Source organism: Bos grunniens, chromosome 11, assembly GCF_055505025.1.
Source record: "Bos grunniens cultivar Pamir isolate PY7600 chromosome 11, Bosgru_T2T1.0, whole genome shotgun sequence".
Taxonomy (NCBI): domain Eukaryota; kingdom Metazoa; phylum Chordata; class Mammalia; order Artiodactyla; family Bovidae; genus Bos; species Bos grunniens.
The window spans coordinates 78,867,092-78,889,389 of NC_141175.1; the positions used below are offsets into that span (position 1 = coordinate 78,867,092).

General features: G+C 42.5%; 1 long non-coding RNA gene across 1 annotated transcript in view; it reads left to right on the plus strand.

Annotated features, from left to right (window-relative positions):
- LOC147363380 (uncharacterized) overlaps positions 1–22,298 on the plus strand; it is a 95,042-nt gene that overhangs the window by 17,991 nt on the left and 54,753 nt on the right. The window lies entirely within an intron of this gene.

Sequence of the window (22,298 nt, forward strand, 5' to 3'; positions counted from 1 at the left end):
GAGATGGGAGAGAGGGGGGTGCATTGGCTTTGGCCTGCAACGTTGAGGTTATCAGTAAAAGTTCTTCAGCTTTCCTCAAAGGTGAGAGAGATCTCTTCAACTGTCAGATTGTGGGGAATGTTAGGTGATAACTCAGGAACACTGTGGGGAGAGGGTCCTATTTTGAATTCTTTGGTTGTATGCTCTTTTGTAAGAATTGGGGGTACCAGAAGACAGGGATGGGGTCCAGAGAGCCTGACTTTCTAGCACACGTTTCTTCATGGATTTCAAATAATTCTTTCTTCAGGCTGCATAACATTGCAATGCATGAACAGTTCAAACTTTAACAAGATATTAATAGTGCCCTTGGATTGGAGAGCTGGGTTGTTACTGTTTATACACAGTATGGCCATGTCAAATTTAATGATTTCTTGAAGAGGAATGTCTTAGGTGCAAATCAGAAAACAATTTAAGAAAGGAAATCTGAGCCATGGACTCCGTAATTGGGCACAAAAACTGGAAACCAGTGTAAGAATGGCTGCAGTCAGCTGTCCTGTCTTCCAGGATGCTCTGGAGTTTGTTCGGAACCCCTGCCACTGCCCCGTGTGATGTCCACCCAGCTGCTGTGTGCTTGCAGTGACTGCACTTTATTCTTCTCTGTACAGCACAAGAAGGGTGGGCCCCTCTCTATAATAGCCTGGTCAGAGAAACGGAAACCAGCAATGGTATTTTTCTACTTTGAAAAAGGATAGTTGACTTTGCAAAACCTTTAACTGATCGTCTCTATGCATCAAAACTTTTATACTCGATCACACCCATAAAGACTTCTGATTGGGAGAGGAGATGAAAATTAGGGGAAACTTTAAAGCAAAAGCTGGCAAGTCCCTGCCCACTCAATGGAAAAAGCAATGAGTACAGTCAAAGCACGAGATTCAACTGTGGTTTGAACTCTGGCAAGTTAAACACACACATACACACACACACACACAATAGCTAGAAAGTAAGGCAAACAGCATTTGCAGAGCTTCAGTGTCAGTTCTAAGGTAGAACTGCAGAATGTCCGCCTTGACCCCTTGCCCTGCTGAGTGTATAAGGTCTCCTGGTAGACGGGCAAAGAGCCTTTGGGTCAAGAACATTTCCTGGGTCAGGGAGGTCACTACCCCTGTGAGGTGCCTTTGGATGATCTTACTGTGGGCAAGCCCTTCTTCCAGCGGTGATGTCATCTGTCTCCCTCGGAGCTTCCTGTGGTGGCCGTCAGTTCTGCTCTGTGGAGCGACACCAAGCAGACCTCCCCTGTCTGTCCACCTTTCAGCCGCTTGTCATCATTGTGCTTCTCTCGAGTCTGCTCTTGTTCAGCCCAAGTGCTCTCATTCCTGCTTGTTCATTAGACAAGGTGCCCAGACCCTCGCCATCCTATTCTGTGTCCCACCGGCAAGGTCAGTCTGTCAATACCTAGAAAAAAGTGTGAGGCTCGTAATGGTGTTTCGGTGATAGGGCTTGATAAGCAATCCTACTTAAAGCCTCAGTAGGGAGGGGCAGCCTCCCCACAGTGACTTTTTCTTCTCTGTGGGACGGTGAGAGTAACAAACAGGAAAAAGCAGACCTACGATTCCACCTCACTTTAGTTACTTGCTGGCTGTCTAAATGATGGAGCTGGTTACTTTCCCAGGTCATTAAGTGTTGTGAGGGGGAGAATGGATAAAGGAGCATCAGAAAAGAAGAGTTGGGCCTAACCTACCTCTGCCCAGACAGAAAACAGGGTCTCTTTCATTGGCAGTCCTAGAATGTGAGAGTTGCAAGATTCTTGGAGGTTATTTCCCTCAAACAACTGATTGTCATATGACAAAACGAATGCCCAGGGAGCTTAAGTGACTTGCCCAAGATCACAGAGAGATTTAACAGCAGGCCCTAACCTAGAGACCAAATCTCTAGGGTTCTTTCTATTAATTTCTGCTGCCTCTCCGTCTCTCCTCTGACGTTTTCAGACTCAACCTCTGTCCCTCTGACCATTACTCTTACCTGAAAGCTTCATTTTGAAAACTCAAACACCCGAGTCAGAAGATGCCTTGGCACTTTTTTTTTTTTTCCCATGAGAATATTTTGTGCTGTGGTTTATGAAGGAAGCTGACTTCAGCAATCTAGGTGATGTGGTGGTTATCAAGAGAGAGCAGTGGCCGTTGAGATAGTGTATGTGTCTAAATATGTCAGCAGGTACAAGAGCTGTCTTGTCCCACTGGGGCTACAGGAAGTGTATTCACCCAAATATACAGGTCACAGGTAGGTCAGAGGGACAGCCCAGGCCCCAGGGGTCAGACCAGGCCCAGTGTGCTTTCATAGACATGTGACCTCTCTAGGGTGAGAGGAACAGTACTGCCCATCTCCAGAAAATTCCATAGTGTTCTTGTGGGCACTTGTAGAGAAAACTCCTTGAAACAAAAGTTCCGCAGAGTCAAGGGCCATCTTTAATTGTTAACCTCAGGCCTCTCACTGTCTCTAGGATGCGTCGTGGACATTCCAACTCGTTCTTTTGTTTCTCTATGCTTTCCATTCATTCACTCATTCAATAGTTATTTTTGAGCTCCTGTTATGCCAGCAGCTCTCCCTACCTATCTGAATTCTTCTCTGATTCCATTAGGATTCAACCAGAATCACACATCCTTCAGGATGCCTTAGTTGTCCATCCTAGCCCACTGCTCTTGGAACTGCCTATGCCCATCATCTGCTTTGTACACAATGCTCTCAGTGGATAGGCTCTGCCTTACCAGTTGGATAAACAACTGGTTTAGCCATGTATTTGAACATTTGGTTAGCCATTTGCTGTCAATCAAATTTGTGTGTATTTTCACATTTCATTCTTATAACGTTAGGTTGGTATTATCATTCTCATTGCAAAAGGGAGAAAACTGAGGCCACAGATTAAGAAACTTTAACCAAGAATGTTCTACTGTATGGCACAGGGAACTCTGTTCAGTGTTATGTGGCAGCCTGGATGGGAGGGGAGTTTTGGGGAGAATGGATACATGTGTATGTATGGCTGAGTCCCTTTGCTGTCTACCTGGAACTATCACAACATTGGTAATCGGCTATATGCCAATATAAAGTAAAAAGTTTTTTAAAAAAGAAACTTGCTTGTCACACGGCTAGTGGTAACAGTGCAAAACTCAAAAGTCTGGTTTGCCCATCTGACTCCTGCTTTTTCTCTTTCACCACTTTAATACTTAAATTTCCTTTTATGCTGTATTGAATTGTACACATTGTCAACGACATTCTCATTGATTTAATTGTTCTCAAGTTTTCTGTCCAGTTTGATAGTTACAGAAAGACATAGTCACTTGCAAGCCATCACAGAAATATGGAAATTTTGGATTGTATTGTGGCCATTTTTGTTTCTAATGTTACTCTAATTGCTTGGGTTGAGCCTGGAAGAAGATGGAGAAAACAGATGAGATAGATTTTAATACACTACCCTTATAAAGCAGCTTATTAGTATACTATACAGCTATTGCATCATGCCTTACCCTCCAGAACAAGAAGTTTATTTCCAGGGTGAAGGAGGAGAGGGACAGTGCTACTGAGCTGGCCTAAACAGACAGATGACTTGATACGTGGCATCTAGTGAAATTTCTAAGTGCCTTAGCATCAATATTAATGCAGTTCAAGTTTGCTATTTAAATTGGGAATATGGTGGTGGTTGCTTGTTTTTAATGTGGCCTCTGGGAAGTCTCTACTCCAGCATGAGCTTAAGAAATTAGTTCCACTCTAATCTAAAAAATGATAAAATGAACTTATTTACAGAACAAACAGGCTCATAGATTTCAAAAACAAATTTATGGTTTTCAAAGGGGAAAGGTAGGGGGGCAGAGTTAGGAGTTTGGGTAACATATACATACTACTATATATAAAGATGGAGAAGCTCTCTACAGTCAGCAAAAACAAGACCAGGAGCTGACTGTGGCTCAGATCATGAACTCCTATTGCCAAATTCAGACTTAAATTGAAGAAAGTAGGAAAAACCACTAGACCATTCAGGTATGACCTAAATCAAATCCCTTATGATTATACAGTGGAAGTGAGAAATAAGATTTAAGGGACTAGATCTGATAGAGTGCCTGATTAACTATGGATGGAGGTTCATGACATTGTACAGGAGACAGGGGTCAAGACACCATCCCCATGGAAAGAAATGCAAAAAAGCAAAATGGCTGTCTGAGGAGGCCTTACAAATAGCTGTGAAAAGAAGAGAGGCAAAAAGCAAAGGAGAAAAGGAAAGGTGTTCCCATTTGAATGCAGAGTTCCAAAGAATAGCATGGAGAGATAAGACAGCCTTCCTCAGTGATCAATGCAAAGAAAGAGAGGAAAACAGAATGGGAAAGACTAGAGATCCCTTCAAGAAAATTAGAGATACCAAGGGAACATTTTATGCAAAGATGGGCTCGATAAAGGACAGAAATGGTATGGACCTAACAGAAGCAAAAGATATTAAGAAAAGGTGGCAGGAATACACAGAAGAACTGTACAAAAAAGATCACAACCCAGATAATCACAATGGTGTGATCACTGACCTAGAGCCAGACATCCTGGAATGTGAAGTCAAGTGGGTCTTAGAAAGCATCACTACGAACAAAGCTAGTGGAGGTGATGGAATTCCAGTTGAGCTATTCCAAATCCTGAAAGATGATGCTGTGAAAGTGCTGCACTCAATATGCCAGCAAATTTGGAAGACTCAGCTGTGGCCACAGGACTGGAAAAGGTCAGTTTTCATTCCAATCCCAAAGAAAGGCAATGGCAAAGAATGCTCAAACTACCGCACAATTGCATTCATCTCACACGCTAGGAAAGTAATGCTCAAAATTCTCCAAGCCAGGCTTCAGCAATAAGTGAACCGTGAACTTCCAGATGTTCAAGCTGGTTTTAGAAAAGGCAGAGGAACCAGAGATCAAAATGCCAACATCCGCTGGATCATGGAAAAAGCAAGAGAGTTCCAGAAAAACATATATTTCTGCTTTATTGACTATGCCAAGGCCTTTGACTGTGTGGACCACAATAAACTGTGGAAAATTCTTCAAGAGATGGGAATACCAGACCACCTGACCTCCCTCTTGAGAAACCTATATGTGGGTCAGGATGCAACAGTTAGAACTGGACATGGAAAAACAGACTGGTTCCAAATAGGAAAAGGAGTACGTCAAGGCTGTATATTGTCACCCTGCTTATTTAACTTATATGCAGAGTACATCATGAGAAACGCTGGGCTGGAAGAAGCACAAGTTGGAATTAAGATTGCCGGGAGAAATATCAATAACCTCAGATATGCAAATGACACCACCCTTATGGCAGAAAGTGAGGAGGAACTCAAAAGCCTCTTGATGAAAGTGAAAGAGGAGAGTGAAAAAGTTGGCTTAAAGCTCAACATTCAGAAAATGAAGACCATGGCATCCGGTCCCATCACTTCATGGGAAATAGATGGGGAAACAGTGGAAACAGTGTCAGACTTTATTTTGGGGGGCTCCAAAATCACTGCAGATGGTGATTGCAGCCATGAAATTAAAAGACGCTTACTCCTTGGAAGGAAAGTTATGACCAACCTAGATAGCATATTCAAAAGCAGAGATATTTGGCAACAAAGGTCCGTCTAGTCAAGGCTATGGTTTTTCCAGTGGTCATGTATGGATGTGAGAGTTGGACTGTGAAGAAAGCTGAGTGCCAAAGAATTGATGCTTTTGAACTGTGGTGTTGGAGAAGACTCTTGAGAGTCCCTTGGACTGCAAGGAGATCCAACCAGTCTATCCTAAAGGAGATCAGTCCTGGGTGTTCATTGGAAGGACTGATGCTGAAACTCCAGTACTTTGGCCACCTCATGCAAAGAGTTGACTCATTGGAAAAGACCCTGATGCTGGGAGGGATTGGGGGCAGGAGGAGAAGGGGATGACAGAGGATGAGATGGCTGGATGGCATTACCAACTTGATAAACATGAGTTTGGGTGAACTCCGGGAGTTGGTGATGGACAGGGAGACCTGGCGGGCTGTGATTCATGGGGTCGCTGAGTCGGACACGACTGAGCGACTGAAGTGAACTGAACTGATATATAAAACATATTATTAATGAGGGCCTGCTATGTAGCACAGGGAACTCTACTCAGTATTCTGTAATGACCTATATGGGAAAAGAGCCTGAAAAAAAAAATGGATATAAGTATAACTGAATCACTTTGTTTAAACCTGGAACTAATACAACATTATAAATCAACTATATTCCAATATGAAATAAAAATTAAACAATAAAAACATAAAAAGCTCTTCTTTATTTATGTGAAAAGGTTATCTATGTGAAAAGAAGCAAAATAAATGCATTAAAATTCTAATTTTGTTTGTCACAGAACAGTGTATAAACAGTTGATCTTTTCTTCTACAGGAGTTTAATTTTTGAAACACCCCCAATTTATTTTATCCTACTTTTTGTTATTTATGTATTATGTATTTTGCAAAAAATAATGCATTTCAGTTGTAGAAAAATCTAAAAATATGGAGACAGAGAAAAATGTCTCTACCTTGTTGACTCTAAATGGCTATATCCTATTCCACTGTTTGATGTAGCATCTGTGTGATTCAACCCTTAAGGGTTGGCTGTTTCTCCCCTAGCTGTTGGCCTTTGTAAAGAATGTTATAATAAACATTTTGCTCAGGTTAAAAAAAAAAAAAAAAGACATTAGTTCTACTTTCTTGATTCAAAATTATTCCACCAAAGTAGGATCCTTCCTATACTGGGTGCCAGATCAATCTGTTTACATAGGTAATCATGCCATGTATGAACAAAGAGTTTCATTCCTTCCTTTCTCATCAGTATACATTTTATTTCCTTTTCTTGTCTTATTGCAGTAGCTAGGACTTCCAGTATGCTTGTGAAGAAGAATGGTGAGAGTAGACATCTTTGCCTTGTTCCTGATCTTAGGGGGAAAACCACCCACGTCTCACCATTAAATATGTTAGCTGTAGTTATTTGTAGATGTTCTTTATTATGCAGATGAAGTTCCCTTCTTTTCCTGTTTGCTGAGGGTTCTTACCATGAATGGATGTTAGATTTTGTCAAAAGCTTTTTATGAATCAATTAATATGATCATATGTTTTTCTTTTTTAGCCTATTGATGTTGTGGGTTACACTGATTTTTTTTTAAATATGTTGTTGGATTCTGTTTGCTTATATTTGTTGAGGATTCAGATTAAGCTGTTTAAGTCACAGCCATGAATAAATCACTCCCCTGTTCAAAAGCGTCAATGGCTCTCAAGTGCAGTCAACTAAAATCCACATTCCTTAGTCATTTGAAGCCTTCTATTATCTGGCCTTATGTACCTTTCTGTTCCTCTCTCCCACTACTTTCTTGATGTACCCTCTATTTCCCAAAACATGTTCTATACTTTCTCACATCTTGTGTTTGAACATTCTGTTCTCTTCATTTGGAACTAGGCATAATATTCAACTTTCCTCCACTCCCATTTTCTGAAATTCAGTTTTTCTTCTGATACCCAGCTCAAATTATAACCTTTTTTCCATACTGGGGATTGTCTTTTTCATCTCTATCTCTTGAAACAGAATGTCTCATGTATCAGGTCCTTATGAAAGGACCTGGAATTTAACTTTGACCTCATTTCTCAGAATCAGACTTGCAGTCTTTGTTTTTGTTTTGTCTCCGCCCCTACTCCGCACCCCGCATATATTGAGATCATCTAGTCCAGCTTTTCAGAGTTTCAATTCCCTCTATATTATCTCAGAAAGAAAGTTGTTTCTGTGAGGAAGCATTCACTGTCTCATGACCTATCCTGTTGCTGGGTTTTGTAACTGTTAGAAGGTTTATGTGGTATTTACCCAAGTTTTGCCTACCTCTGACTTCCACTATGGGCTTAGCAGTCATTGGAGGAGCTTGTAGCTTTCATGATATGCTTTTAGGGAGGCTTCATGGTGGAGTGGAAAGATCTTAGGCTTTAGGTTTGGGCAGTCTTGGGATCAAAGTCCACTCTGCTGCTTATTAACTATACTGTCTTGGATGAGTCAGTGGATTTGTCAAAGCCTCTGTTTCCCCATCTTTAAAATGGGGACAATGATATCTTTCTAGGAGAATTGTTAAAATGAATGACAAAGTGTTTGCTTGAAATAAATTATGTAAAGCTTCAAGCACAGCACCTGGAATAAATTAAGTATTCATAGAATGAGAGCAATTATTGAGCTCCCACTGTGTACACAATACTAGGTATCAATGAGAATCAGATAAGTGTATAAACTAATCCTTCCCTCTTAAGACGCTTAAGGCTAGTTTCAATTGTGTCCTGAATTTGTTGCTCCAGATGGAGTGAAGTGAAAATTTTGTCCCTTCACTTGCCCAGGCAATGAGTCCAGCTTGGCAGATGAGGGTTGTCATTCCTGGCAGGGACAATGTCACAGGTTTCTGGCATCAAGATTGGCCTGATATATGATCAATTCAGTTGAAGTTTCCAGTGGTGGTTTGGAAAGGCCAGACTGTCAGTGTGATGCTTGTGTGGGAAGGAAAAAGTGAAACAGACCCTCAGGGTTTACTGGGTGAGCTGAGTGAGCTGTGGACAGTGGGAGCGGGTCAAACAAATCGAAATTCCTTAGAACTTTCTTTTCACATCATCAGAAGACTTTGTGGGGACAAGTATCTATTTTCAAAGACAATAATGCACAGTAATATCCAAACCTTTTCTTTCTTTCTCTTTTAACATTGGTGTGCTCTTCTCCCTCTTTCTTACGCTAGCACTCTCATTTTGTGACTTGTAAAGATAACAGTATGTAACTCATTTTTTTGGCTCAATGCAGTGTTTTTTTTTTTTTTTTTAAAGCTGTGAAAAAAAATAAATAAAAGTTGTGAACTTGTATTAAGATTCTAAGCACCCTGGGCATTTTATTAAATGTTTTGTGGACTTAATGGCCAGTAGGTAATGGCTGCTTTGAACATTTTCTAGGCTAACCTGCCAGTGGCTGATTTCTATGATGTACAGCTCTTGGGACTTTGCCACAGGTTGGAGAAGATGTAGAACTAATTCCTGTGGGAAACTTTGCTGCTTTTCTTGGCCCCCTTCTAGATGGAGGTTCAGTGGATTTTCATGCTGGCTCCAGTCCTGATTAGGCTCCTTAACTTGGCAAAAGAGGACATTGGCCCCACCTTCCACTTGGTTTGTGGCCAAAGCATATTCAGTCTTCCCTTAATGGGAACAATGGATTATCTTAAACCTCAGACTTTTGCCTTGATAACTCCAAACTCTGCAGCTCTATTCTTATCAGAAGCTTGTTTTAAAGAAATAATGTTCAAGGAGGATGACTTGAAGGATAAGCCATTCATCTGTTTCTCTATATTCTAAATATTATCCTAGAGCCAAAGGATATCATCCGATGGGGGCAGACTTGGACTGCGGTGTCTTGGTCATTCAAGCAGTTCATTTTGAGGAGTTGAAATTTGTCTATTCGTCCATTTGGGCCAGTAGTCTGTGGGCTTCCCAGGTGGCGCTAGTGGTAAAGAACCCACCTGCCAACACAGGAAATGTAACAAGATGTGGATTCAATCCCTGGGTTGGAAAGATCCCTGGAGGAGGGCATGGCAATCTACTCCAGCAGTCTTGCCTGGAGAATCCCATGGACAGAGGAGCCTGGTGGGCTGTATTCCAGAGAGTCACAAAGAGCTGGGCACGACTGAAGCGGCTTAGCACACACACATTAGTCTATACTGAAGAAGAGCCCCTTGAAGCCTGCTATTGTATTCGCTGTGGGTCATTGTTGCAGGTGGAGTTCCTTCCAATGCACTACTTTGGGGCCCGAAGAAAATACTCCCTGGTTTTAGTATCAATACGAGCTGTATTTCATCTGGGGACCTATTTTTACCTTTTAGAAACCAGCAGACTTGTAACCAGTATTACCCTCCGTGTATTTGCCCTGGGAAGCATACTATCAAATTTGTGTCTCTCTGCTTAGCATTGTGTCTTGTTCATTCGCTAAGTCGTGCCCGACTCTTTGCGACCCCATGGACTGCAGCATACCAAGCTTCCCTGTCTTTCACTATCTCCTGGACTTTGCTCAAGCATTCTGTCTTACTCCCTGCTTTTCTCTCGTTTGTCTGCTTTATTTTCTCTTCAATTCAGTCTTCTCATTGAAACCAAACTCTAGTTATACCATATGGATACATATAACTGGCACAAATCCCTTTATAAGCAGATCAGGGCAGGTCTAAATTTGTAAAAGCCTCCTCTCCCTCGATGAAGGTCAGCATGGTATGTGGAAAATTCCAGAGGAAAAAGCAAAGGGGAGGTATTCTCCTTAGAGAACAAAGGTCAGCATCTGTTTGCATCTTAATTCTGCAAAACTGTCCTCTCTCACTGGCTCCATGCAATACCTTCCAGCCACAGGGTTTACTTTTCTCAGGACGTCATGGCAGATGTTCCAGAAATGGAAGATGGGGCTCGGTGACCAGAAATGCAGTCCTACTGGGTGGAGATTGTGGTCACAAACAAAGCCAAACACATCTTTTATCAAGACCCTACGTTCCCAGCCTGTCTCGCCTCTTAGAAGACCAGCAGCTGTTCTGAACACCCCTCACCACCCGCTCCCCCCACCCCACAGCCTGACACAGCCTCCAGAGTTCCATGTACCTCTGGGGCCCTGCTTGTATCTGACTTTACAGATCTCTATCTTTATTTCACCCACAAACAGAGAGGAGGGCCAGCGAGCTCTGTAAAATCTTGATGAGAATTGGGGATGTACCTGGGATGACCCCTAGGAGAAGTCATGGACTCAAGCCGAGGATGTCTTCCTCAGCCATGGCCTGTCCTCTTGATGTGTCCTCACTCCTCATGCTCTCTACCCTTTTCTCAGCCAATAGCAGTCTCCCCCGAGTGCTATCCATCCTTCAGAGCTCACCTGAGCCCTTGGCATTCTGTCCACACCACTAACAGTTGCCGCTTCACACCTGGAATTATGGCAGCCTTAGGCCTGGAGCTTGGCCCTTAAATTCTGCTCTCCCTGTAGTTAGGCCGTTTCATTCGTCCATGGTTCCACTCCAGCTAGATTGTAAGCTTCTAGAGAACAGCACCGGAGAAGGTGATGGCACCCCACTCCAGTACTCTTGCCTGGAAAATCCCATGGACGGAGGAGCTTGGTGGGCTGCAGTCCATGGGGTTGCTAAGAGTTGGACACGACTGAGTGACTTCACTTTCACTTTTCACTTTCATGCATTGGAGAAGGAAATGGCAACCCACTCCAGTGTTCTTGCCTGGAGAATCCCAGGAACAGGGGAGCCTGGTGGGCTGCTGTCTATGGGGTCACACAGAGTCGGACACGACTGAAGCGACTTAGCAGCAGTAGCAGCAGCAGCAGAGAACAGCATAGACCTCCTAGCCTTGGTCTTTCATCTCTCACAAACATTCACATGATTCTGAGCACCATTGGGTACTCAAAAGTTTCTCTTCCTTCTCTCCTGTTCTACACTTCCTGTTCCTCCTGCTGTTCCTTCTAATTGTGGGGCTCTGTTTTAATCAGTTTTGTGGTGGTAACAAGTAACCTCCAAACCTCAGTGGCTTAGAAAACAGATTTGTTTCCATGTCATAAACACTCCAGGTCAGCTATGGCTCTGCTCCCTCTGCCTTCTCATCAGGGACCCCAGCCAAAGGCAAAGCCCTCATTTGAGGTGAACCATGGCTGAAAGAAAGAGCAGGGAAACTGGGAGAAACTCTTGTTGTCCCTAAAGCTTTTCTTCTGTCATTTCCATTCACATCCCATTGACTCAAGAAAGTGACACAGGCCACGCTGACATAGGTGACAGTGTGAACCCCACTTGTAGGAAAGCGCTTAAGCCACATGGCAATGGTGAGATGTGTGATCATGTTTCAAGAAAGGGAGCCGAGAGTTGGGAGCAATGACACCTTTTACCACCGATTGCTCCTAGGTACTTGGTCCTGCTGGGAGCATCACATAAGGCAACATGTGTCCATCTGCAGGTGTAGTCGTTTTCTGGCAGGAAATGGTGTTAAGTCTAGAGCCACCTGTGCCTCTTTCTGTTACCCATCTGCTTGAGGGGGCTGTATGCAGTAGAGAATAAGGGTCACCTTTAGAGAGTGAGTGTGTGGTGGTAGTTTGAGAGTCAGAGAGTACAGTACATACCAGCTTGAAGGCAGCCCTGTTTGAGCTCTTGAATCCATCTGACCTAATGCCTGGTTCATTACAAACTTTTTCCCCAACATACTTCTTTGCTGGAATAAGCTAGTTTCAGTTTGATTTCTGTCCTTTTTATCAGGAGTACTGATCTGTGTGGTGGATATGACATTTGGATGATTTTCTAAAAATGCCACTTCTGTTCCAGATCTGTTAACATAGCTTTTGTTTAAAAAAAAATTCCTTTCTTCTTTCCAAAAGTATTTACTGAGCAGAAAAATGTGCAGGGTACAATGTTAGATCTGGAAATAACAATTGTAGCTCATTATCTGAAGCAAGTTGTCCTTCAAGTTTTTCCAATTTTTGTTTAGTGTAAAAAAAACATTACACTGGGTTTCTCTTCAAAAACTCTTTAACAATGTATTTTTTTTCTGTTTTGTTTTCACCTTGTGTTCCTTTAATATGCAGGATAGTTTTCCATGGTTATAATCATAGTATAGCTCAAATTTAGAATTCTACTTTTGCTCTTAACATGAAATTGTAAGGTCTTCATATTCATAACATTAAATTTCTGTTTCTCAGCATGATTGACATTTTGGGGCCTGTGTTATTCATCATAGCATGTTTAGCAGGATCTCTGGCCTCTTCTCATTAGATCACATGGAATTCATCCTCCATCCCCAGCTCAGACAACAGAAAATGTCTTCAGACACTGCCAAATGTTATTTGCAGGGGCAAAATTGTCTCGACTTGAGATCTATTGCTGTGTAAGACTCCTTTGACTTAACACTGTAATTTTTTTTTTTTGGATTTGATTTTGACTGTGCTGGGTCTTTGCTGCTGCATGTGGGCTTGTTCTAGTTATGGTAAACTAGAGGTTGTGAACTGTGGGGTTGTACTGTCCTGTGCTTTTCGCTAAACCGTGTCCAACTCTTTGCGACCCCATGGACTGTAGCCTGCCAGGATTCTCTGTCCATGGAGATTCTCCAGGCAAGGGTACTGGAGTGGGTTGCCATGCCCTCCTCCAGGGGATCTTCCTGACCCAGGAATTGAACTGGGGTCTCCTGCATTGCAGGCGATTCTTTACCAGCTGAGCTGCCTGGGAAGCCCGAACAGGGGCTGCTCTCTAGTTACGGTGCTCAGGCGTCTGATTGCAGTGGCCTCTCTCGTCCAGCATGAGCTTAGTTGTCCTGTGGCATGTGGGATCTTCTTGGACCAGGGATCGAACCCATGTTCCCTGCGTTGGCAGGCAGATTCTTAACTGCTGGCACACAAGCGAAGTTCAAAACGGTAATTTTCTTAATCAACTTTTGTGTTTGGACATTTAGATTACCCCCAATTTATTGATGATACAAATAATGCAGAAATAAATACTTTATACTGTACCTTCTTATTTTATACAATTTTTTTCCTGAGAATAAATTCATCAAGATCAGGAGGTGGGAACACTTGTAGGGCTTTGATACTTATTGCCAAGTTGCTTTTCTAAAGAATCCCACCAATCTCCCCTATGAGGTACAATTAATGAATGTAATTGTTTCCCTGACCTCTTGCTAATACAGAGTCTAATATGTTGTAATTTCAATGCAATTTCAGCTTCATGTGAAGAAAGGAATCTAGAATTTGGAGTCAAACTGGTCTGGATCAAAACCCAACATTAGCACTGATAGCATGTTGACCTCAGTGAGTTTCTCAATCTCTCAGCCCTGGTGGCCTCTTTGTAAAATCAGTATAACAATCCATACCTTGCAGGGTTGTTATGTTCAAAGAAACTATTAACTGTCATGTCCATTATCGCCTTGGATGCTCAGAATACCTCTCCCTATGAAGTAGTCACTTGTTTTATGAAGGCTGGAGAGGGGAAGGAATGTACCGGGATCACACAGGAGATTTGTGCTTCCCACAGAGGTGGAGGTTCATTGCATCATAGAGGTTGTTGCTTCATTTTGACCATCTGTACCTGCTTCCCCAGTGCCTGCACCTGGAGGCTGTGGGGGCCATCAGAGAAAGGGGTGGCAGAGATTACTGTCTGATACCTGAAATTATAGGAGTGGTAGGCAGAAACGACAAGACTGATGGCTGAGCTGGGTGGAAACCTATAATAAAGGCTGTGGGTGTACCCAGGAGGCTGGGAGTACTGGGGCCCATAGGGTTAGGGGTAGAAAGCCTTATAGGGACTTAGGATGACTGCAGGTGAGAGCTCTGGAGGTAGAGGGGACGACAAGGAGGCTTGTGGTTAATGAGTGTGTCGGTTAATGGGGACAAGGAGGAGCCAGGACGAATGAGGAGCCCAAGCCAGCACTGAGGGTAGCAGGAGGGTGCTTAGGAGCAAACGGTGAGGGGGTGAAGGAGGGCAGGGAGGGTGGGGCACAGGTAGAGTCAGGACACGGTGACAGGAGTGGCCCTGCATCCTGTTTTGCTGTTGCCGTGGGGGTGTTTGGACTAAGCATTTGTAAAGGAATTGATGGGTGGCTAAATGGACCAGAAATCTGATTTGAGCCCATAATAGCAGTATTATTTTTTTAAACTATATTCCTCTGCATAATTAAAAAAATTTATTTTTTGGCAGTACTGGGTGTTCATTGATGCATGTGGGCTTTCTATAGTTGCAGCAAGCGAGGGCTGCTCTCCGGTTGCAGTGTGTGGGCTTCTCCTTGCGGTGGCTTCTCTTGTCGTGGAGCACAGGCTCTAGGTGTATGGCTTTGAAGCACACGGGTTCAGTAGTTGCCATGCGGCATGTGGGATCTTAATTCCCAGACCACAGATCGAACTTGTGTCCCCTGCACTGAGAGGCAGATTTCTAACTGAACCACCAGGGGAGTCCACAGCAGTATTCTTGATGGAGGTGACAGAAACACAGCGTGTACAACTTTTTTGCAAATTGGAGTGCAGTTGATTTACCGTGCGTCAGGTATACAGCAAAGTGGCTCCCCAGGTGGCACTAGTGGTACAGAATCTGCCTGCCGATACATGACGTGTCAAGAGATGCGGGTTCGATCCCTGGGTCCGGAAGATTCCCTTGGAGGAAAGCATGGCAACCCACTTCAATATTCTTGCCAGGAAAATCCTATGGACAGAGGAGCCTGGTGGGCTACAGTCCACAGGGTCACAAAGAGTCTGACACGACTGAAGCGACTTAACACATACACATGCATGTAAAGCAGAGTAATTGAGTTACTTTTTAGGTTATTTTCCATTTGGGGTTATTATAAGATATTGAATATAGTTCCCTGTGCTATACAGTAGGTCCTTGATATTATCTATTTTATATATGTGGTTTAGTTGCTAAGTAGTGTCCTACTCTTGCTATGGACTGTAGCCCGCCAGGTTCCTCTATCCATGGGATTTCCCAGGCTAGAATACTGGAGTGGGTTGCCATTTCCTTCTCCAGGGGATCTTTCCAACCCAGGGATCAAACCTGGGTCTCCTCCATTGCAGGCAGGTTCTTTACTGACTGAACCACCAGGAGAGCCTATTTTTATATATAGTAGTATGTATCTGTTAGTTTTAAACTCCTAATTTGTGCCCACCTCCAATGTGTAAAGTCCATGTGGTCGTAGAGATTCTGACATGACTGAGCAACTTCACTTTCACTTTTCCCTTTCATGCATTGGAGAAGGAAATAGCAACCCACTCCAGTGTTCTTGCCTGGAGAATCCCAGGGACGGCGGAGCCTGGTGGGCTGCTGTCTATGGGGTCGCACAGAGTCGGACACAACTGAAGCGACTTAGCAGCGGCAGCAGCAGCCAATGTGTAAAACCTTAGGCAAAAATAAAATACTACTATTCGTAGTATTCCTTGAAGTTGGAAAAAATTGCCCTGTGACCCAGAAATTTGACTCTTAGGTGTGTGGGCCTCAAAATGGAGAACAGAGGCTCAGACAAAAACGTGTACGTACGTTTATAGCAGCACTACTCACAATAGCCGCAAGGTGGACATAACTCAGATGTCCTTTAATGGATGAATGGACAAGCCAAAAGTGGTATATATATATAATGGAATGTTATTCAGCCACAAGGAGGAAAGACTCTGATACACACTATGTGGATGAACCCTTAAGACTTTATGCTGTATGGAAGAAGCCAGAGACAAAAGTCACACGTCGTATGATTCTGTTTACACAACATTGCGAATGCGCTAAATGCCACTAAAGCATGTACTTTATAGTGGTTAATTCTATGTTGTGTGAATGTCACCTCATAAAGGGTCACTCCCACAGCTTTAGAAAGGACAGGCACATGTCTGGTCCTTAGAAACAGCCAGAAAGAGGGACTGCAAAGGCCACTAGGAGGCTTCCCTGTGCTGCTTTCCATGCATCCGTGGCGGGCTCTCACCCTTTGTGCAGGGAATGCAGCAGTTGATGGCACTAAGGTGCCTGAGCATGGCAGCCTCCCTGTCTCTCCGTCTCTGTGAGGATGTTTCCTTATTGACCCAACATCCATCATCCGCTTACTCCTGAGCCATTCAAATGCAGCGGAGAGAGGGTCATAAAAGCTGGCAGGGGATGGTGAACAGGAGGCACCAACAATGCTGGGGTAAGACCAACTCTGGGGCCCAAACACAGATTAGATTTCAAGGGAACATAAAAAGATCTTGCCAAATAAGCCCACTTCACAAATGTATTAGGAATATTCAAAGTAAGCGCCACCTTTCTGAGGAGCTCCTCCTCCTAGCTCTTGCCTCCCGGATAAGTTATTAGATGAGCGATTTTCCTCCCTGTGTGCATCCTGCTCTCCTGTGCCATCATTGTCCAGTGGGCTCCCTGCCAGCACCCCTTCTTTCTGCTGTCATCCTCCCCACAGTCCATGTTTCACAAAACATCAGCCATAAAAGATAATTGGATCACGCTGCACCTTTCCCCAGACCCTTCAGTGCCTCCCCAGCATTTAGAATTAATTCAGACCTTGGACTGGGGTCTGCAACTCTGTACCTCAGTGGCTGTCAACCCTGCTTAAGCTTTTGAATCACCTGGAGTGTGTTTAAACATACTGATGCCCCAGCTTTCCACAGACCAAATGAAGCAGAGTGAGAAGATGAGGGCCCGGGCAGGAGTATTTTCTAGATTGTATCTTTGCAGCCAGAGTTGAGAACTGCTGCTTTATGTGGTCTCATAGCTGCCTGCCTTTCTAAATTCTTCTTCATCACTGTCCCCTTCATTCCCACACTCCTGCCACATGGGCCCTCTTTCAGTTTCTCAAGCCCAGATAAGCTCATCCTGACCCCAGGGCACTTAACCTGGAATGCCTAACCCTTGAGTCTTCTCTTGATTGGCTCCTCCTTGCGTTTCAGATCTCTGCTCAAATTTCATCTTCTCAGAAAGTCCTTCTAACCTTCTGATCATTTTTTTTTTAAGTTATCTCCACAATTTTCTTCCCAGTTGCTTTCTAGAGAGTCACCTTATTTTCCTCTTTTCACAGCTCTTGTCACCATCTGAAACTTAAAAGAAGCCTGTTCATATCCTGTCTCATAAGAATGTCAGTTCCATGAGAAAAGAGACCTTTGAGAACAGTTTCTGAAATTTAAACTACAATGGAACTCTAGCATCCCAGTATCCATGTCATTTCGACCTGGGCTGTTCATACGGCTGTTGAGCACTTTATATAGGGCTAATGCAAACTGAGATGTGTTGTAAGTGTAAAATACACACTGATGTTTCAAAGACTTAGTATAAAAAAAAAATGTAAAATACCATTTTAATAGTTACATTTTTCTTAATTGAAGTAATTTACGAAGTTGTGTTTCAAGTGTGCAGCAAAGTAATTCAGTTATATATGAATTACTTCCCAGGTGGCCCAGTGGTAAAGAAGCCACCTGCCAATGCAAGAGATGCAAGAGACATGGGTTTGAACCTTAGATTGGGAAGATCCCCTGGAGCAGGAAATGGTGAACTACGCCAGTATTCTTGCCTAGAAAATTCCATGGACAGAGGAGCCTAGTGAACTACAGTTCATGGGGTTGCAAAGAGTTGGACATGGCTGAGTAACAGAGCGTACACACACACATACACACTTTTTCAGATTCTTTTCCATTATAGGTTATTACAAGACATTGAGTATAGTTTGCTATACAGTAGGTGTTTGTTGGTTATCTTTTTTTATACATAGTAGTGTGTATATTTTAATCCCAAACTCCTAATGTATCCCTCTCTCCCCCTCCCCTTTGGTAACTCTTAAGTTTGTTTTCTGTGTCTGTGAGTCTATTTCTGTTTTGGAAATAAATTCATTTGTACTTTTTAAAAATTCCACATATAAGCAAATCATGTATTTGTCTTTTTCTGTCTGACTTGCTTCACTTTATATGATAATCTCTAGGTCCTTCCATATTGCAGAAGATGATATTATTTCATTCTTTTTTATGGCTAAGTAATATTCCATTTGTATGTATACCACATTTTATTTATCCATTCATCGGTAGTTTAAACAATTTTACTACATGTTTAAATAATAATATTTTTGTATATTGGATGAACTAAAACATTAAAATTAATTTAACCTGTTTACATTTTGTGTAATGTGGTTATTCGAAAATTTAAAATTATGTGTGTGTCATCTTAAATTTCTGTTGGACAAAGGGCAGTTCACTTTGCAGTGATGTGTTCCCTACTAGCCCACACAATTTGGTAGTCCTATTCTTGGAGTTTCTGTTCCAGGAATGTTTAGTGACCCTCACTGGTTCCCATTTCTGCAGACAACATCCCATGGAGTTGCCAACTTAATGACCCTTATTACCATGGTTTGAGAACTCTCCCTGCTTCTGTTTTTTTCCCTCCCTTCCTTGCCATTCAGTTCAGTTCAGTTCAGTTGCTCAATCGTGTCCGACTCTGTGACCCCATGAATTGCAGCACACCAGGTCTCCCTGTCTGTCTCCAACTCCTGGAGTTCACTCAGACTCACGTCCATCGAGTTGGTGATGCCCTCCAGCCATCTCATCCTCTGTCGTCCCCTTCTCCTCCTGCCCCCAATCCCTCCCAGCATCAGAGTCTTTTCCAATGATTAGTTTATCATTATTTTCTCCTTGAGTTTGCTGTAATCTTTTCTATCAACAATTGAAACTGTGCTGTTGGGCAAAAAAATTTTTTTTCATTATATCTTTTCTAAGAGCCACAAAAACATTTCAAAAACAACCAAGGGGTTGTTGAGAGCTAGACGGAACCTTAGAGAATATTTTGTAAATTGTTGTGTGCTGTTGTCATTGTTCAGTTACTAAGTCGTGTCCAACTCTTTGTGATTCCATGAACTACAGCACACTAGGTTTCTCTGTCCTCCATTATCTCCCAGAGTTTGCTCAGATTCATGTCCATTGAGTTGGTGATGCTAAACATCTCATTCTTTGCCACCTCCTTCTCTTTTGGTCTTTATTTTTTTCCCAGCATCAGGGTCTTTTCCAGTGAGTTGACTCTCTCATCAGGTGGCCAAAGTATTGGAGCTTCAGCAACAGTCCTTCCAGTGAATATTCAGGGTTGATTTCTTTTAGGATTGACTGGTTGGATCTCCTTGCAGTCCATGGGACTCTCAAGAGTCTTCTCCAACACCACAGCTCAAAAGCATCAGTTCTTCAGTGCTCAGCTTTCTTTATGGTCCAACTCTCACATCCATACATAAATACTGGAAAAACCATAGCCTTGACTAGATGGACCTTTGTCGGCAAGGTAATGTCTCTGCTTTTTAATATGCTTTCTAGGTTGGTCATAGCTTTACTTTCATGGAGCAAGTGTCTTTTAGTTTCATGGCTGCAGTCACTGTCCTCAGTGATTTTGGAGCCCAAGAAAATAAAATCTGTCCCTGTTTCCACTTTTTCCCATTCTATTTGTCATGAAATGATGGGACTGGATGATGATTTTAGTTTTGTTAATGTTGAGTTTCAAGCCAGCTTTTTCATGCTCCTCTTTTACCCTCATCAAGAGACTCTTTGGTTTTTCTTTACTTTCTGCCATTAGAGTACGTCTGATAGATATGCATCATCTGCATATCTGAGGTTGTTGATATTTCTTCCAGCAGTCTTGATTCCAGCTCCTGATTCATCCAGCCTGACATTTCGTATGATGTAGCCTTGTCATACTCCTTTCCCAATTTTGAACCAGTCAGTTGTTCCATGTCTGGTTCTGACATACAGGTTTAAGAGACAGGTAAGGTGGTCTGGTATTCCCATCTCTTTAAGAATTTTCCACAGTTTGTTGTGATCCACACAGTCAAAGGCTTTAGGTAGTCAATGAAGCAGAAGTAGATGTTTTCCTGGAACTTCCTTGCTTTCTCCATGATCCAACAGATGTTGGTAATTTGATGTCTGGTTCTTCTGTCTCTTTGAAACCCAGCTGGTACATCTGGAAATTCTCAGTTCACATACTACTAAAACCTAGCTTGAAGAATTTTGAGCATTACCTTGCTAGCATGTGAAATGAGTATAATTGTATGGTGGTTTGAACATTCTTTGGCATTGCCCTTCTTAGGGATTGGGATGAAAACGGATCTTTTCAGTCCTGTGGCCACTGCTGAGTTTTCCAAATTTGCTGACATATTGAGTGTAGCACTTTCACAGCATCATCTTTTAAGATTTGAAATAGCTTAGGTAGAATTCCATCACCTCCACTATGTTTGTAGTGATGCTTCCTAAGGCCTACTTGGCTTCACACTCTAGGATGTCTGACTCTAGATGGGTGACCACACCATCGTGGTTATGCAGGTCATTAAGATCTTTCTTGTATAGTTCTTCTGTGTGTTCTTGCCACCTGTTCTTAATCTCTTCTGCTTCTGTTAGATCATTACCATTTCTATCCTTTATTGAGCCCATCCTTGCATGAAATCTTTACTTGATATCTCCGATTTTCTTGAAGAGATCTCTAGTCTTCCCTATTCTGTTCTTTCCTTCTATTTCTTTTCACTGCTCATTTAAGAAAATCTTCTTATCTCTCCTTGCTATTCTCTGGTACTCTGTATTCCTTTGGGTATATCTTTCCCTTTATCCCTTGCCTTTTGCTTCTCTTCTTGTCTCAGGAACCACTTTGCCTTCTTGCATTTCTTTTTCTTTGGGATGGTTTTGTTCACTGCCTCCTATACAATGTTACAAACCTCTGTTCCTGGTTTTTCAGGCACTCTGTCTACCAGATCTAATCCCCTGAATCTATTTGTCACCTCTACTGTATAATCATAAGGGATTTAATTTAGGTCATACCTGAATGGTCTAGTGATTTTCCCTACTTTCTTCAATTTAAGCCTGAATTTTGCAATAAGGAGCTCATGGTCTGAGCCACAGTCAGCTCTAGGCCTTGTTTCTGCTAACTGTATAGAGCTTCTCCATCTTTGGATGCAAAGGACATAATCAATCTGATTTTGGTATTGACCATCTGGTGATGTACATGCGTAGAACCATCTCTTGTGTTGTTGGAAAAGAGTGTTTTCTATGACAAGTGTGTTCTCTTGACAAAATTCTGTTAAACTTTGCCTTGCTTCATTTTGTACTCCAAGGCCAAACATACCTTTTATTCTAGCTATATCTCTTGACTTCCTGCTTTTGCATTCCAATCCCCTATGATGAAAGGGCATCTTTTTTTGTGTGTTAGTTCTAGAAAGTGTTGTAGGTCTTCATGGAGCCAATCAACTTCAGCTTCTTCAGCACCAGTGGTAGGGGCATAGACTTGAATTACTGTGATGTTGAATGGTTTGCTTTGGAATCAGACTGAGATTATTCTGTTGTTTTTTTTTTTTTTTAATTGTACCCAAGTATTGCATTTCAGACTCTCTTGCTGATTATGAAGGCTACTCCATTTCTTCTAAGGGATTCTTGCCCACAGTAGTGGATATAATGGTCATCTGAATTAAATTTTCTCATTCCTGTCCATCTTAGTTCACTGATTCCTAAAATGTTAGTGTTCAATGTTACTATCTTCTGCTTGTGCAATTTACCCTGATTCATGGAACTAACATTCCAGGTTCCTATGCAAAATTATTCTTTACAGCATCAAACTTTGCTTTTACCACCAGACATATCTACAAATGAGTGTTGTTCCCACTTTGTCTCAGCCGCTTCATTCTTACTGAAGCTATTAGTAATTGCCTTTCGCTGTTCCCCAGTAGCATGTTAGATACCTTCTGACTTGTGGGTCTCATCTACAGGCATCATATCTTTGCCTTTTCATGCTGTTCATGGGGTTCTCCAGGCAAAAATACTGGAGTGG